The sequence below is a fragment of the Schistocerca americana genome, chromosome 5 (genome assembly GCF_021461395.2).
Source record: "Schistocerca americana isolate TAMUIC-IGC-003095 chromosome 5, iqSchAmer2.1, whole genome shotgun sequence".
In the NCBI taxonomy this organism is placed as follows: domain Eukaryota; kingdom Metazoa; phylum Arthropoda; class Insecta; order Orthoptera; family Acrididae; genus Schistocerca; species Schistocerca americana.
Genome location: NC_060123.1, coordinates 665,994,713 through 666,013,669, shown reverse-complemented (window position 1 = coordinate 666,013,669; position 18,957 = coordinate 665,994,713). Strand labels below are relative to the sequence as shown.

Sequence of the window (18,957 nt, the reverse complement as noted above, 5' to 3'; positions counted from 1 at the left end):
AGCAGACATGTATAGTTTTGTGCATCGAATAAGAGCTAAGAAACAAATGATCCTCAGGTTGTAATTACATATTCTGAGCGGTTTCAGTATGCTTCTGAAAATTCAAAAGTTTTTTTTAAACATGTGCCAAGATAAACACAGTAATATTAGGCGTGACACGATAAGCATCCCTAAATTTCACTCAGAATGACTTCCCACACATAGATGGTGAATGGACAGCCAAAAGAAGAATTCAGAGACTAATAATTACTAACTCACATTGTTTTTACTGATTACGAAGAAGTTCTCGACACAATAATCAGGGTAAAACTATTCCAAGTCTTACTGAATAAGTAATTTAGTACCGAAAAAAGTTGCGCAGTGGTACGGCAACGCACTCGCGTTCGTATGGATGACGATTCAAATCCCTGTCCTGTCATCCAGGTCGTGGTGGTATAAGGAAAACACCAGGGTAGTTAGCTTGCAAAGACATCGTCGAGTTTCCCCAATCTGAGCTAGTATTCCGTTTCTATTAACGTCGTTGTTAGCGAGACACTAAAACGCGAAGCTCTCTTCCTCTTGTTTCTAACATTTAGCGTGTGAAGGTGATTAAAATACAATGACGAGCCAAAACATTATGATCATCTGCTTAATAACTTATTGGTCCATCTTTTGAACACAATACGTCACCGATTCTGCGTATCATGGATTCGACAGTTTATTGGTAGGTGTGTGGAGGTATGTCGCACCACATCTCCACAGACGAGGTGGCTCTGAGCACTATGGGACTTAACATCTGAGGTCATCAGTCCCCTAGAACTTAGAACTAGTTAAACCTAGCTAACCTAAGGACATCACACACATCCATGCCCGAGGCAGGATTCGAACCTGCGACTGTAGCAGTCGCGTGCTTCCAGACTGAAGCGCGTAGAACCGCTCGGTCACCGCGGCCGGCTCCACACACAAGTATTAGGAGTAGAGATCAACTTACTTTCATTTATTCCACTTCTGTCAAGGAATAAAAATATAACAATAATTTCCTTAGATAGGGGGGGGGGAGGGGGGCACTGATCTGTGTACGCCGTGATGGCGCCTGGTAGCGATTCACATAAAGACATCTAGCGAGTCTCATGGCCAAGACATTAACTCGAGTACACTGTCACGTTCCTGAAACCAATGCAGCTCGGTTCTGGCTTTGAGACACGGACAATTATCCTGCTGGAAGATGACATCCCCGGGAAAGACATCAAGCATGAAGGGTTGCAGGTGACCCGTGCAGTCGGAGAGTCCTCGTTTACTACCACAGGTCCCGTGCGAGGGCAGCAGAATGTCTCCCGCAGCATAATACTGCTGCCACCAGCCTGCGTCCTTGACACGGTGCACATTTCCAAGCGCTGTTCGCGTGGATGACGGCGTTTGTCGAGACGACCATCGACCTGGTGTAGCGAAAACGTGGTTTATTCCACGAGGCAATGCTTTTCCATTGATCCACGGTCCAATCGCGACGATCTCGTGGCCACTGTAGTCCCAGTTGCCGCTGTCGGGCCGACATGTGAACACGTCTGCTGCGGAGATCCATGTTCAGCAATGTACGAGAAACAGTGTGCTCCGAAACACTTGCGGGTGCACCAGCGTTGTGGTCTTTCAGCAGAGACACCACAGAGCAGGCAGGTTCTGTGAAGAGTCGTGGAAATCCGACCACTTGTCGCCCATTGGTAGTTTCACTGTCGCTCTACTACTCTCCATAATTGGTCACTACAGTAGCACGTCAACGTTCGACCTGCTACACCGTTTTAGAGATTCTGGTTCACAGGCTCTGAGTAATCGTAAAATCATCTTTGTCAAAGTCACTGATGTCAGTGGATTTCCCCATTTGCGGCCCATATCGTCTACAATGATTCTCCATCCGCCTTTGATTCACACATACATACTTTCCTTTCCGTGTCACGTTCCCGCAGCGCTGCCATGCGACATCCAGCCTCGCGGTGGGCAATGATCATAATGAAACTTCCTGGCAGATTAAAACTGTGTGCCCGACCGAGACTCGAACTCGGGACCTTTGCCTTTCGCGGGCAAGTGCTCTACCAACTGAGCTACCGAAGAACGACTCACGCCCGGTACTCACAGCTTTACTTCTGCCAGTACCTCGTCTCCTACCTTCCACACTTTACAGAAGCTCTCCTCCGAACCTTGCAGAACTAGCACTCCTGAAAGAAAGGATACTGCGGAGACACAGCTTAGCCACAGCCTGGGGGATGTTTCCAGAATGAGATTTTCACTCTGCAGCGGAGTGTGCGCTGATATGAAACTTCCTGGCAGATTAAAACTGTGTGCCCGACCGAGACTCGAACTCGGGACCTTTGCCTTTCACGGGCAAGTGCTCTACCAACTGAGCTACCGAAGCACGACTCACGCCCGGTACTCACAGCTTTACTTCTGCCAGTACCTCGTCTCCTACCTTCCAAACTTTACAGAAGCTCTCCTGCGAACCTTGCAGAACTAGCACTCCTGAAAGAAAGGATACTGCGGAGAAACGGCTTAGCCACAGCCTGGGGGATGTTTCCAGAATGAGATTTTCATTCTGCAGCAGAGTGTGCTTTAATATGAAACTTCCTGGCAGATTAAAACTGTGTGCCCGACCGAGACTCGAACTCGGGACCTTTGCCTTTCGCGGGCAAGTGCTCTACCAACTCAGCTACCGAGCCACGACTCACGCACGGTACTCACAGCTTTACTTCTGCCAGTACCTCGTCTCCTACCTTCCAAACTTTACAGAAGCTCTCCTGCGAACCTTGCAGAACTAGCACTCCTGAAAGAAAGGATACTGCGGAGACACAGCTTAGCCACAGCCTGGGGGATGTTTCCAGAATGAGATTTTCACTCTGCAGCGGAGTGTGCGCTGATATGAAACTTCCTGGCAGGAGAGCTTCTGTAAAGTTTGGAAGGTAGGAGACGAGGTACTGGCAGAAGTAAAGCTGTGAGTACCGGGCGTGAGTCGTGCTTCGGTAGCTCAGTTGTTAGGGCACTTGCCCGTGAAAGGCAAAGGTCCCGAGTTCGAGTCTCGGGCGGGCACACAGTTTTAATCTGCCAGGAAGTTTCATATCAGCGCACACTCCGCTGCAGAGTGAAAATCTCATTCTGGAATGATCATAATGTTTCGGATTATCAGTGTGAATGTTATTTAAATATATCTGTAACAAATTCCAGCCTGATGGTATTCGAAGGAACTGATTCTATCTGGGCCAAGATGGTTCTTAACAACAAAACAAGAGAACAAGTTCTTATATCTAGGTTATGACATTATCTATGAATCGCATTGTAATGTCGTTATAAAGCAGCAACAATTTCTGTGTCTGTGGGGCACGATCAAGATGAACTTTTGAAACAGCAAACGGCAGACACTTCGAAAAATCTACAAAGTAATGAGAGTAACAAAACGCTTTATAGAAGTAAATGTTTGAACCTAAAGAAAAAATTGACCAGAAGAGCTCCGGCCTATACCTTTCTGGAGAAAAAGAGAAGTGAATAAGTCAGACGACAACTAAAGATACTCTTGCTTAACGAAGAAGAACTTTTCCTACCGTGTATTGCAGCCGTGTTGATGATGCGCTCGTTATTTTCGTAAAATCTGTCGTGTCCTGACATAGGCTAGAGAAATCGTATGACGACTTAATGGGTTCAAATCAGTGTGCAATTTCCGGTCAAAAAGAAATGCAGAAAGACAAACTTCCTGTGACGGCAGGTGTCTCCTCGGAGCGGCGCCAAACACTGTGACAGAGCACCCACGAGAGTTGCAGACTTTAGGAATCGTTAAGCATACTTGTAGGGGCTCAGGGAATTACTACACTAAAGGCTATTTCTAGACTTTAGAAAAAGCAAAGGTTAGACTATCGATACAGCAATAGTCAGTATCCGAATCCAGAGAGCCATCGTAAGTAGCAATCAATAGCAGCATCTTAAAATGCAAATATTTGAGAGGAGCACTCCACGTGAGAAAACAGACTTAAGTCGGAGGTTACCTGAGGCCCTCCAGCCCTACAAGTACTTTAGTCAACGGCCAGTCTGATGTGAGTCTTGGCGCCACCACACTGTGTCTCCGGCCAACTACATTTGGGTATTTCCCTTTCTCCTACTCTGTCGGTGGGGTGTTTCGATCCTACACACTAACAAACTCCTTCTTCATCAGCAACAGTTCAGATGTAAGCTTATCATCACTGCCCTTCTTTGTAAGGCTAGCAAAAATATTGCTTAACATGATTCTGCTTCTCCCTGAGGATGGAAACTTCCTTCTCGGGGATAGGACCGCTGCCTTAGCAGTTTTGCCCATTTCCCACCTCACTCTAGCCCTTGTCAACCCACTGATGTTGGGGTTGTCATTAATAAAACCGGTGTCGCTGCATATGTTGAGATATGCTTCCATGCTGCCACTATCTACTGTGGCACCTTACAGCAGTTTCCAGACGGCCTATGGAGGTACCAGCAAATTCTCTTAACTGAAACATCAGCTCTGAGATAGCTGCGGGGAGCATCTCCAGTTTACAAGCTTCTTCCGCTATTGTTTTCCTTCTGCAACCCAAATTCCACCAACTGCGCCTGCCAGTTGCCTTATATCTCTGGTAACCTATCTTTGGAGTGCTCTCGCTGGTTTCCAACAGCCTCAAGATAAAAAGGAATTGCTCAGTAAGTCGTCAATGCATGACAAGCCGACGGGACGGGTTCCCGAGACTGATGCAATACTTTCACATTGAAAAAATCGCGCGCGCGTGTGTGTGTGTGTGTGTGTGTGTGTGTGTGTGTGTGTGTGGTTAGGATAGATGAGTTTATGCTTTCTGTATTTGGAGGAGGAGAGGCGGAAGATACCTACCACAAGTTTCAATTATAGCCATATTTTTTACATGAAGGACATGTGACAAGTATGTACTTCTTGCTATGCGATACGATTTTCACGAATATCTTCACATACATAAAATTAATATCATCTGGAATATCTTTACCTTAGGGTGTCCTGCTATGACGATATCTTATGTTTATATAGTGTTAATATTCTTCATATTAAATGCTAACTATTCGAGATAAACAAAGAAAACTATATCATCTTTTGCAGTTCCGGCCTTCCTTCCAACATGAACATCTTCGGGAAATTTATTCTCTTTTTGCTGGTGGTTTGCATTGTCACGTCAGATGATTCGTATGAATCATCATCATCATCATCAAAGGAGAAGATAGTAGCACAGCAGAAGGGAACAGTGCGGGATGTAACACAGCAAAAGGTAATAGAAACTGAGACAGAATATTATTTAATATGTACTCTAGTTATAACGTTTGATAATGTTTGTGAAAACTGCATGACCAAAAAAGATTCGTGTGACTAAAAGTAATTTTATAATTCAGACGAGATGCATGTCTATAAAAAGGTCCCTAGGATTAAAGAACAGTACATAATATCACACTTAACTCCATGCTGTCTGAATTGAGAGTGTTTGAACGCAATGGCATAGCTTCAAACATAACTTGTACTTATGCTGCCAACGATTCTTCAAAGAAAGCTTGCGTATTCCTCGTCACAAGAAACTGTGCATTGCCCTGTTCACATTTGGCACCAGGAGAAGCCTGGAGGAAAGGCAGAAGTTTGAGCAGTAAAGCCACTCTGATGTGGTGATTGCTGGCCAGATGTCCCTCGACCTGTAGGAGTTGAGACTCCATGTGAACTGTTCAAAGAATGTTTCTCAATGCCTGTATACGAGGGGGACCCAAAAATAACCGGAATTTCTTTCTAGAAAGCATATACTTTATTGTTTTCAAATACAACCTTAATCTCCTTCGAAGTACTCTCCATTAGCATTAATACACTTGTCCAAACGTTCATTCCAGTGTTAGAAGCACCTTTTAAATTCGTCCTCTTTGATACCCGGTAGCACTTTCATGACATTGCGTTTTACGTCTTCCACGTGCGCAAAACGCTTCCCTCTCAAGTCTCTTTTCATCCTCGGGAATAGGAAGAAGTCGGAGGGCGCGTGGGTCAAGGTAGTCGTCTTCGTTGGGGCCAAACGCTGGCGAACGCTGAGAGCCGTGTCCGCGGGAGCGTTATCGTGATGCAGCAACCACACGCCAGAATCCCACAAAGCCGGACGTTTTCGCGACAAACTTCTGCGAAGCCGTTTCATAATCTCCAAATAGAACTGTTGGTTTACTGTCTGGTTTTCAGGGACAAATTCAAAGTGTACGATCCCTCTGATGTCAAAAAACAGATCAACGTCGTTTCCACATTCGATTTCACTTGTCGAGCTTTTTTTTGGTCGAGGTGAGCCAGGTGACTCCCATTGTGATGACCGTTGTTTACTTTCTGGATCGTACCCAGAGCACCATGACTCATCACCTGTAATGATTTTGTTGAAAAAATGTGGATCATCTTTGAACGTGTCCTTCATTTCGAGACAGGCTTGAACGCGACGATCCCTTTGATCTCCGGTAAGGAGCTTCGGCACAAATTTTGCTGCCACTCTTCGCATTCTCAAATCGACGGTCAAGATGCGCTGAATTGAGCTCCAGGACAACCCGGACAAGTTCTCGAGTTGGTCGATTGTCCTGTGTCGATCTTCGCTGATGAGATCACGGATTTTGTCCATGTTGTCTTCGCTTCGAGCAGTTGAAGGTCGACCGGAATGGGGTGGTCTTCAATCACCATTTCTCCCTTTTTAAACCGAGAAAACCATTCGTACACTTGCGTTTTACTAACAGCATGGTCTTTGTAGGCTGTCTGAATCATCGCAACAGTTTCTGCTGCGTTCTTGCCGAGCAAGAAACAAAACTTCACTGCCGCACGTTGTTCGTAATAACTAACCGTTTCCTCGTGTCACGTCTGCACTGTACGCACACTCAAAGAAGTGCCTATGAAACCACACTCCTCACTGTTGGGTGACGCTGCGTGGTGGCAGAATGACTCAGCACAGCTCCCACTACAACCCTCTTGCGGCTCATCCTGCTACTACAAGTACACGATGTGCAGCATTACGATTCCGGTTTCTTTTGGGTCCCCCCTCGTATCTAAGAACCCGTGTGGGTTTAGGGGCTAGGGCAGTAGTTAATAACGAGTAATCCCTATTACTTTAAATAACTGAAACGTGAAATAAAAATAAAACGATAACCGAAATACAGGCAGTCTGTTATGAAATGCAAACCTATAAAATCTAAATCTGCCACTGGTTAACAATCGATACCATGCTGCCGCACAGAATTCATCATGTACATGGTGTCGGTTCTCCTATTTAATGGCCTGAACGATTAGATTTAACTTATGGGAGTCCAGTCTCCACTTACCGAGCGCTCACTTCCTATACACTATCAGTCCTGTTTTATGAATCGGGTGGACCGTCCAAAGAAAGGGGCCTAACGAAAAAATCCTAAATTATGCTGCAACAGATCCAGTACTTAAAGCCTTACTGGGGTCCTAATTTTGCATCTCATTGCCTAAACACCTGTAATTCTCACAATATACAAAATTCTTCTGCTCCGAGCGATTAACAATTCCAAGGCGTAAACCACCACAAGTAAGTAACAATTATCTCTCCTTACACACAAATATTCATTAAATGAAAGGTAAACTGGACTGTATTGTAACAAATGGATAATAGGTCAAGACACAGTTACTCGAATACTCTCATCATGTAAAATTGAAACAGAGAATTGTTGAACAAATAACTGTTGAGTACATTCTGAAAAATACATTTACATTGACCGCACGTCGAGATACCTAACTACCCTTCACGTAGATGAAACAATGTTTAGTTTCCATTATTGTGGTCTGGTGCACCAAAAAGTATTATGTCAATTAGGCATCAACACGATGCCGAAACTAGCTCTTACACATTCATACTTTGTTCATTCTCAAGAAAACATCGGCGGGCGGGTTGTCTAGCGTTTACTGTTCCTTGATGATTCTTTCTCTCCCACACTACCTCCATGTTGGTCAGTCAGGTACTAGAGTCCCCAGCACGTCGTGCTCTGCGGCGTCTTGCACGCTTTACGATGATGACACAAATAAATTTTTATAAATAATGATGAAAGGTTTTTTTCCCACTTACCAGCCCTCTTCCATCACTCAGCAAACGTTTTCAGACTTGAAAGTGGGAAATAAAAAGCGTATTTGTGGCTGATGTAGGTGAACCATTGCAATGTCCATTACTCTTGTTTGGCAAGCTGCCCACGACAGATGCTGCTGCTGAAGCCCATTCCAGTCTTTACAGTGGCCCTCCTGGGCACTTCCATTGGTTCCTATGATGGCTAGTTCCACGCATACCTTAGTTGAGCTCGTGTCAGCAAATAATATAGTTCGTTCAGCTTGCGTTATTCCCGCCTTCTGATGGAAGGTTTTCAAGAGATAGGTCTGGTGTGGTGCTGCAAAATCATTTTGAACGATTAACTCGTGACCAACATGTAGGCTATGTGACTGGACAGTCTGTTGGTACATCTTGTTCAGATACTACATGGCCTTCAAACAGCAATGAAAGCCGATCCTCACCTCTACGTGATACCAGTCCAAAATATGGCTGACCCAACTACACACTGAATGGTCACCACAGTTAATTAGTGTTGTTCGTTTTTAGTGTTATTATCAGGCCCAGTAGGTCATACAAGAAGTGTAAATAGTGACAGATTAAATCACTGTGAAGGATACAAGAATGCCACATATTGATGTGATATTGATAGAGCTAGGAGGGGGTTGGATTCCGGGTCTCCATTTGGCTGGCTATTGGAATCATGCAACATCTAAATGTGTGGGGAATTCAGATGTGACAGTGAACCAACGATGGACTGCGTGGGAATATGAGGGTAGGCCCACTTGTCATCAAGGTTGCAGTAAAGCACAGCTGATCTCCAAATAGGAGTATCACCATATTGTGCACCAAACACATTATATACCTTCACACCAGTGTCTACCATCGGAGAACAAGTAAAGGATACCATGCAATACGAGGTGTGGCTAGAAAAAAACCGGACTAGTACTGGTGAAACAATAAAACGAATGCAATAAGGCTGAAAGTCGCGTGGCCTGTCACGTGACTCTCGCTCCGCCTACTGCTCGAGTTTCATCTGCCTCCTGCACTCAGTCTGCCCGTGGCGTCTGTTTTAAGTAGTTGACGTTTTGTCTGTGCGTCGGAAAATGTTGAGTGTACAGAAAGAACAGCGTGTTAACATCAAATTTTGTTTCAAACTAGGAAAATCTGCAAGTGAAACGTTTGTAATGTTACAACAAGTGTACGGCGATGATTGTTTATCGCGAACACAAGTGTTTGAGTGGTTTCAACGATTTAAAGATGGCCGCGAAGACACCAGTGATGACACTCGCACTGGCAGACCATTGTCAGCAAAAACTGATGCAAACATTGTAAAAATCGGTAAACTTGTTCGACAAGATCGCCGTTTAACAATCAGAGCAGTGTCTGAGTTAACAGGAGTTGACAAGGAAAATGTTAGGCAGATTCTTCATGAAAGTTTCAACATGAACAAAGTGTGTTCAAAAATGGTTCCAAAGTGTCTCACAATTGAACAGAAGGAACGCCGAAGAATGATTTGTTCTGACATCCTGGAAAACACTGAAAGTGATCCCACCTTCTTACAAAATGTTATTACTTGCGATGAATCGTGGTTTTTTACTTACGATCCCGAAACTAAACGCCAATCGATGCATTGGGAAACTTCTGGTTCTCCACGACAAAAAAAAGCACGAATGTCAAAATCGAAATTCAAGGCAATGATGATTGTTTTTTTTGACATCAAAGGGATTGTGCACATTGATTGGGTACCAGAGGGACAAACAGTGAATCAGCATTACTACATTAGCGTCCTGGCTACCCTACGTGAGCGAGTACGGAAAAACGGAACGATTTGTGGAGAAAAAAGTCATGGATCCTTCACCAAGACAATGCCCCAGCTCACAGTGCGTTGTCAGTGAAGACGTTTTTGGCAAAACACAACATTCCCATCTTAGATCATCCACCCTACTCACCTGATTTGGCCCCCTGTGACTTTTTTCTTTTCCCTAAAGTCAAGTCAGCTTTGAAAGGAACTAGATTTGAGACTGTTGAAGCAGTAAAAGAAAAAGCGACGGAAGTAATGTATGGACTTACCGAAAATGATCTGCAGCATTGCTATAAACAATGGAAAATTCGTATGGAGCGGTGTAGAGACCGAGGAGGAGAGTACATTGAAGGAGATAACATGAAATTGTAAATAATTGTAAATAAATGTTTTTTCCAGCATCAGTCTGGTTTTTTTCTAGCCGCACCTCGTATTCTGTATCATAAGGCACCACTGGTCAGAGTTTACCAGTAGTTGTATTAGGGAATTACTATCCCTTGTGTACATAGGCTGTCATTAACATCCCATCACAAATGGCTGTTTTAGGGTTTGTGCCACGAGTGGGAATAATGAGCTGCTAATGAATGGTGTGTCATTGCATTGAGTGATGAATCACAGTTCTTCTTTACCCTAGATGATTGTCATCAGCGAGTATGGCGGAGACGTGGGGACCGGTCCCATTCTTCCAGTGTTTCAGAGAGGCTTAGAGCCGTCATTGCTGGCGTCATGGTGTGGGTAGTCATTAGGTATGACTTTATGGCTGGTAGTGCTTTAGGGAACCATGATGGCTCAATACTATGTCATGGACATCCTGCACCATCATGTGTTACCTCTCATGTGGCAGTATTGCGGTACCATTTTTCATCAGGACAGTGACCATCTACACATGGTATGCATCTCTATGAACTGTCTGGGTATGTTGAGGTTCTCCCGTGGCCAGCAGTACCATCAGACTTGTCCACCATAGAACATACGTGGGACTAGCTTGTGACACCATCCCAATGGCAGTATCCGTTATATCAAAGGCTAGATACAACTGTTGTGCGCCAGCTTACCTCAGGAGAGGATAAAAGAGCTTTATGACACCCTCCCCGACCAAATCATTGCGGGAACCCAGGCCAGAGGTGGTAGAACGTCACATAGTAAGTGGACTCATAAGCTAGTTTCTTTGTCAATTTGATTAGGTTTTGTAATCACTACAATAACATACCCTCACAATTCGTGAAGTTTCATTTCAGTTCTTCCTCCCTTATTTTTGCATGTAGGACAGAAGCTCTTTGCTCGTGATCGGAGGTCTATGACTATAGTTGCGAGTTACGGTGAGCACGTTTCCACCCCATGGGAAATTCTCTACATGTATTACAAGCTGATAAGCAGTGTTATTGTGCTGAAATAGTCCCACTAACACATGCCACTTGTCTGATAATTTTATAAGTCCCCAACGTTTCGACAGTAAAATCTTTGTTAGAATGCCTAATGGGTTTTGTCGCAGAATACTATAACCTTTGTAAATTACAGCTGTGTCGCTGTATGTTGCCTGGAAACTATATGGCAATAATAAAGGCATGATTTTTCTTAAAATATACATCAGTGTAGGCCCAAAATGGTGGAAGGTCAAAGTGTTACCAAGATGTCAGTGTCAGCGTCATATAAGTCCTCGCCTATGATGTTACAGCGGACACCAAGTAACAAAGACTGCGTATTGCATTATCTATTTATTTAGGAACTTTTGATTCCCTCCACGTGAAAAAAGCACACTACATCTCACACGAGGCATCATAGGTGCTCTGCTAAGTAGAAAAGCACATGAGATTAAAAACATGCAAGTTAGTTTGCTTGCTTAAAGAATTATTTTCAATGCGTTTTACGTAATTTTTGTCAGCTGTATTTTGCAAGGTAAGTGCCGCTGTAAGTCGCTTTAGTGTAACGTTTTGCATATCAAGTTCTAGCCCCAGATTTAGCCTTTCACTTAATTGTAGCAGAGTTCTGCTTAGTTTAGTCACCGAACTCACTTTTGGGTACTGGCATGTGGCTGTTCAAGTACATGGTATTTCCTCTTGATAATAAAAGATGTAGGTTATGTTTCCAATTCCAACGAGTTCTTTTACTTCAGATGACTAAAGATTATAAAAGAAAAATCCAGGAAGCAAAATGGATCCAAGAGGAAGGAATAAAGCTTTTAATGCCGTAAAATCAAGAAGAAAAATGTGAGAAGCATCCAGAACTTTTTGAGTTCATGAAGCTACTCTGTATACCAGAATGAGAGAGAAAAGTATCGAGAGTCCAAAACTTCGAAGAAAACCCACATTTAGATTGAACAGGAAAATAAGATTAGGGATCATTACGATGACCAAGCTGTTCTGTGGCATTAGGTGCATCCAGCTGCGAAAGATTGCGTTTGATTAAGAGAGGCTAACAAGAACACTAACAATTTTGATAAGTCATCTAGGTTAGCTAGAAAGGACTATCTAGTTCCATTTTTAGAAAGTTGCCCGAGTAATAGCCTGAGAAAACCTGAAGCAACTAAGATTAATAGAGCAGAGGCACTTAATGAAGAGCAGGTTAAAGTATATTTTCAAAATGTTGAGTTTGTCTTTGAAAAATATAAATTTAGAGAGGGACAAGCGTTCATTATCGATGTGAAAGACATAATTACCGTACAAAAGCCTGAGAGATTTTGGCTGCTAAAGATGTTAAACAAGTAGAGGGAGGTGAGTCTACCTCCTGGGAAAGGGGATAAAACGATACAGTGATATGTTCTTAAAGCGCTGTTTTATTCATCTTCCCCTGGAAAAGAATGTCAAATCACGTAAGTAAAGATGGAACATTTGGAGAGATATATGGTTGTTCCATGAGTGGCTGGTACAATGAGGCATTATTTTTCGAAATGGTCCAGTATTTCCAAAGAATGTAAAATTCATTGTTGATGATCCGGTGTTGCCGATTTTAGATAATTACAGCAGTCACATTTCACATACTATTTTTGAATTTTGTAAAAATACTCTCTTATCATAATAACCATACACTACTGGCCATTAAAATTGCTACACCAAGAACAAATGCAAATAACAAACGGGTATTCATTGGACACATACCTTATACTAGAACTGTCATGTGATTACATTTTCACGCAATTTGGGTGCATAGATCCTGAGAAATCAGTACCCAGAACAACCACCTCTGGCCGTAATAACGGCCTTTATACGCCTGGGCATTGAGTCAAACAGAGCTTGGAAGGCGTGTACAGGTACAGTTGCCCATGCAGCTTCAACACGATACCACAGTTCATCAAGAGTAGTGACTGGCGTATTGTGACGAGCCATTTGCGCGGTCACCATTGACCAGACGTTTTCAGTTGGTGAGAGATGTGGAGAATGTGCTGGCCAGGGCAGCAGTCGAACATTTTCTGTATCCAGAAAGGCCCGTACAGGACTTGCAACATGCGGTCGTGCATTATCCAGCTGAAATGTAGGGTTTCGCAGGGATCGAATGAAGGGTAGAGCCACGGGTCGTAACACATCTGAAATGTAACGTCCACTGTTCAAAGTGCCGTCAATGCGAACAAGAGGCGACCGAGACGTGTAACCAATGGCACCCCATACCATCACGCCGGGTAATACGCCACTATGGCGATGACGAATACACGCTTTCAATGTGCGTTCACCGCGATGTCTCCAAACACGGATGCGACCATCATGATGCTGTAAACAGAACCTGATTTCATCCGAAAAAATGACGTTTTGCCATTCGTGCACCCAGGTCCGTCGTTGAGTACACTGTCTGTGATGCAGCGTCAAGTGTAACCACAGCCATGGTCTCCGAGCTGATAGTCCATTCTGCTGCAAACGTCGTCGAACTGTTCGTGCAGATGATTGTTGTCTTGCAAACGTCCCCATCTGTTGACTCAGGGATCGAGACGTGGTTGCACGATCCGTTACAGCCATGCGGATAAGATGCCTGTCACCTCGACTGCTAGTGATACGAGGCCGTTGGGATCCAGCACGGCGTTCCGTATTACCCTCCTGAACCCACCGATTCTATATTCTGCTAACAGGCACTGGATCTCGACCAACGCGAGGAGCAATGTCGCGATACGATAAACCGCAATCGCGATAGGCTACAATCCGACCTATATCAAAGTCAGAAACGTGATGGTAGGCATTTCTCCTCCTTACACGAGGCATCACAACAACGTTTCCCAAGGCAACGCCGGTCAGCTGCTGTATGTGTGTGAGAAATCGGTTGGAAACTTTCCTCATGTCAGCACGTTGTAGGTGTCACCACCGGCGCCACCCTTGTGTGAATGCTCTGAAAAGCTAATCATTTGCATATCACAGCATCTTCTGCCTGTCGTTTAAATTTCCCGTCTGTAGCACGTCATCTTCGTAGTGTAGCAATTTTAATGGCCAGTAGTGTACTTCCACACAGTTCTCACAAGCTTCAGCTGCTTGACTTCATATTCTTCCCCTCTTTAAAATCAGCCTTCAGTCGAGAGTATGATCTGTACATGAAGTCAAGGGTGCGTGAAAAAATTACATCTTATGAGTTAGCTGTACTTTTTATAATACATATATTAAGGTTGCTACTATGGACAAAGGACAGTCGGGGTTTAAGGTACGAGGCGTTTGTCCTTTCAATCCAGACGAATTTCAGCATATTGGCTTACAACAATGTGACACCTTCAGAAACGCTGTTCTTGAAGATGAAGAGCTCCCGAATGCAAAAAATGGGAATGAGGTGGTTGTTTCCACAAAGGAACCAGATACCCCCGAAAAATTCAATAATACTTTCCTAGAACATCGCGAGAAGATGTTACACTTTTGGTAGAAGAGGTCTCAAAGATTCAATTAAAAGTTCAGCTGTCAACCATTTTAGTGTATGTGAGATATCTTCTATTCCAAAACAAAAAAAGTTCTTCCTAAGACAAAACAAGCTTAATGGAAGCCTAAGGAAAAGTCAGTCATCCTTACAACAACCCCAGAATAGGAACTACTACAAACGGAGTTATCAATAAAGAAAGAAAAAGAAGCTATGAAAAAGACATCTGAAGAAAACATACAAAGAAAACTTAAGGATAAAGATGATACTAGGCGTCTGAGAAAAGTAATGACACTGAAAACAGTGCGAGCTGTCTGGCAGTGGTGTGTTGTTCTGCCTGTGTAGAGCGGTGTGTTCATCCCTTCCTGATGTTCAGTCTGACTTGTAGCTCCGTACAGCCACCACGTGATTTTTGAGAGAACCATCAGTGAAGTTTTCTTTTTGTTATGTGTTACGAAAATGGAACAGAGCAATCTAGAGCAACGTTGTGGAACCACGTTTTGTGTTAAACTTGGGGAATCTGAGAGTGCGGCCTTTAAAAAGTTGAAACGGACCTATGGGGAACATACTTTATCTAGAGCACAAGTTTTTCGCTGGCATAAATGATTTCTGGAAGGCCGAGAACATATTGAAAATGAACCTCGCTCAGGGAGACCTACAACTTCAAAAACCGACGAAAGTGTCGAATCTGTGAGTGCTCTTGTGAGACCAGACGGACGTTTAACAGTAAGGATGCTGGGTGACCCATTAAACTTAAAGACTTTCACCATACATCAAATTTTGACTGAAGGTTTGCACATGCGAAAAGTTTGTGCTAAAGTGGTGCCGAATAACCTTGAAACTGAGTAGGATACCTGTGCATTGGTCTTATTGAGAGGACTAACACAGATGATGAGTCCTGGATTTTTAGTACGATCCTAAAACAAAACGGCAATGTGAGGAGTGACACACTGATACATCTCCTCGACCGAGAAAAAGAAGATCAAAACAATGCTGATCTGTTTTTTTTTTTCACATTAGAGATATCGTGCATAAAGAATTCGTTCTTCCAGGACGAACTGTCAACCAAGTGTTTTACAAAGATGTCCTTGAAAGGCTCAGGGAAGAAGTGAATCGACTGAGACCACACGTTGTAGACACCTGGATTGTGCCAGAATGAGATTTTCACTCTGGAGCGGAGTGTGCGCTGATATGAAACTTCCTGGCAGATTAAAACTGTGTGCCGGACCGAGACTCGAACTCGGGACCTTTGACTTTCGCGGGCAAGTGCTCTACCAACTCAGCTACCCAAGCACGACTCCCGCCCCCTCTTCACAGCCTTACTTCTGCCAGTATGTCTCCTACTTTCCACACTTTACAGAAGCTCTCCTGAAAAGGCAATCCCATCGTTCCACACTTGAAAAATATCTTAAAAGGACGTCTTTTTGGGACTCTGGAGAACATACAGAAGAAAGTGACGGGCATGTTAGAGGCTCTACCAGCTGAAGCCTTTCAGCGCTGCCACCAAGACTGGAAACAACGACTCCTCCGGCCCACAGCTGCCGTAGGGAACTAATATGAATGGGACAGTGTTGTTGCTCGAGAAAACAAACTTTCGTAGATAAAAAATCAGCCTCATTAATTCTCTCACACACTTCGTAAGTGCACACTTCTATAACTTATAAAAGGCTCATATAACAAGAAACGCGAACTAGAAAGTTAAAGCAGCAGCGATGTCCTAAATCTCGACTTAAAGGACATTTGTGATGACGATCAAATGGATGAAATTGATCCTTTGGCTTTCTCAGAAAATGTCTGTTTAGTTTGTGAAAAGTCTGGGAAAGATGGAGAATTATTGTACCGATGTGTCTCGTGTAGTAGGTGTAGTCTCACAGAACGTAACAGCTCCAAAAGATTACACCTATGGTGTTTGCTATCCAAGAAGATGAACTCATTTAGCACCTATTAAAAAATATATATATATATAAGAAATGTTTACAGAACTTCATTATTTTGTTCACTGATGTACAGTTTTGCCGGCCGTTGTGACCGAGCGGTTCTAGGCGCTTCAGTCTGGAGCCGCGCGACCGCTACGGTCGCAGGTTCGAATCCTGCCTCGGGCATGGATGTGGGTGATGTCCTTAGGTTAGTTAGGTTTAAGTAGTTCTAAGTTCTAGGGACTGATGACCTCAGATGTTAAGTCCCATAGTGCTCAGAGCCATTTGAACTATGTTTTTTAAGTACAGTTTAGTTCATGTAATTAATAAACTAAACTAATGAAAATAAAAATAATATATTGTTCATTTGCATGCACTGTTTGTTTAGCGTGTTATAACCCCATACCCTGCGTGTCATTACCCTGAGAGGTGAGGAATACCATGCATTCGCATTTTTCCTTATTTTAGTATTAAAAATTAAGGTCACGTTTATACCTACTTTCAATCAACTGGAATATTTCGAGAAATGTCAATAGTATGGTATGCACTCGTTCTATTAGGTGTTTAATAACATAATGAATAGCTCACATCGATTTTTCCTTAGGTCGTGAATTTCCCCTCCCCTCCCCTCTCCTACTTTATATTAATTAACTTATTTTTTGTTGTGTCTAGACAAGACAGCCTAGACACAATGAGAGGAAGCCGAAAGGCACGCGCTACTAAAGCAGGATGGCTTGAGATCTGAAACAGGATACGTAATGAATGCTATAAAGAAAAGTACGTAGCGGCTGGAATACTTAACTTTAATCCACAATTGGTGAACATTGGTCTTGTTACTGTACATGCTTCATTAGATACATAGCAAAGGATAAATGGCGCCTTGCTAGGTCGTAGCAATTGACTTAGCTGAAGGCTATGCTAACTATCGTCTCGGCAAATGAGAGCGTAATTCTCAGTGAACCTTTCCTAGCAAAGTCGTCCGTACAACTGGGGCGAGTGCTAGTCCGTATCTCGAGACCTGCCTTGTGGTGGCGCTCGGTCTGCGATCACACAGCGGCGACACGCGGGTCCGACATGTACTAATGGACCGCGGCCAATTTAAAACTACCACCTAGCAAGTGTGGTGTCTGGCGGTGACACCACATTTTTCTTCTCAGAACAATTGTTGTAATGTAACATGTAGTTCATTATTTAATGTGCCACATATTTTATCTAAACTAAATAGCGTTACATTACATTTTACTGAAATCTCCATCTCCTTTTAGTCCTAAATCGCACATTAAGAATTACCTTCCGTGGAAACAAGATGAGATGCACTGCAGACGCACTAGCTTAAAATCTTTGTTTCCACAAAAATTTTGGTAAGACGTTCTGCTTGACGATGGTGCAACAGCGGAAAAATGGTTTGTAAAACAATAAATACTGTACGATATTACAGCAGTGTCGCGTTTTCTTCTTTTTTCATTCATACTGAAGTCTAGAATACTGAAAATAGGTTGTGTATATCACGTATATAGAGATGAAAACGGTAGCATGGCGAAACTGAGCGCAGCGACAGAGCCATTCGAGCAACTGAAGATGTAAAAAAAAAATGTATTTATGCTAATTTAAAGGAATTATATCCACAAAAACCACAGTGATATGTTGACATAGTTCTGTCAGTAAACTTTTATATATGCTTTTTATCTGTTTCAGTGCAAGGACCCATGTGCAAGCAATCCTTGCAGGCACGATCAGACGTGCTCTCCTTCAGACCCGGTGCAATGTTTTGCGCCACCATGCTGCCCCATAGCTAAATGCAAGCCAGCGTCTTGTGGTTATACGTGATAGCTTATCTTTGTGTAATGAATGCACTGATAAATTATTCATTAAAACGCAACGGTCTACAACCGCTTTATTTTTTTCTATTCTTTCCTCACTTCCATTAACAGAAATTTGTCATCAATACAAGACAACAATATGTGCACCCATGTTACTGGCATTATTGGGGGATTGTCTCAGATAGTAACGCAACTAATTTCAATGAAATGTCCTAAATGTATTTGAATATTTCTTTTGTCTTTCATGTCACAACAATCTGGACTGGTAATGCAGTTACTGTTGTGGACTGGCAAGACAGCCAATCCACAATGGACGGGGGACCGAAAGGCAGGCGTTTAAGCTCACGCAAGATGGCGTGAGGTCTGGAACAGGACAAGTAATGGATACTAGCAAATAAAGTACGCAGCTTCTGGAATACTTAACTTGAATCAATAATTGGTGAACATCAGTCTGATGGTACATGCATCACAAGATAAATAGCAAATGATAATGGCGCCTTGCTAGGTCGTAGCAAATGACGTAGCTGAAGGCTATGCTAACTATCGTCTCGGCAAATGAGAGCGTA

At 43.3% G+C, this 18,957-nt stretch overlaps 1 long non-coding RNA gene and 1 other non-coding gene across 2 annotated transcripts in view; one reads left to right on the top strand and one right to left on the bottom strand.

The window, feature by feature from the left end:
* LOC124615631 overlaps positions 1 to 18,281 on the top strand; it is a 59,377-nt gene extending 41,096 nt beyond the window's left edge. Inside the window, exons 4-5 of the long non-coding RNA XR_006979804.1 lie at positions 5,084 to 5,249; positions 18,267 to 18,281. This is a non-coding gene — a long non-coding RNA (uncharacterized LOC124615631). The remainder of the gene's footprint in view (positions 1 to 5,083; positions 5,250 to 18,266) is intronic.
* Trnas-uga lies at positions 2,310 to 2,384 on the bottom strand. Its single transcript has one exon. It is a non-coding gene; the product is annotated as a tRNA-Ser (tRNA).
* Positions 18,282 to 18,957: the final 676 nt, after the last annotated feature.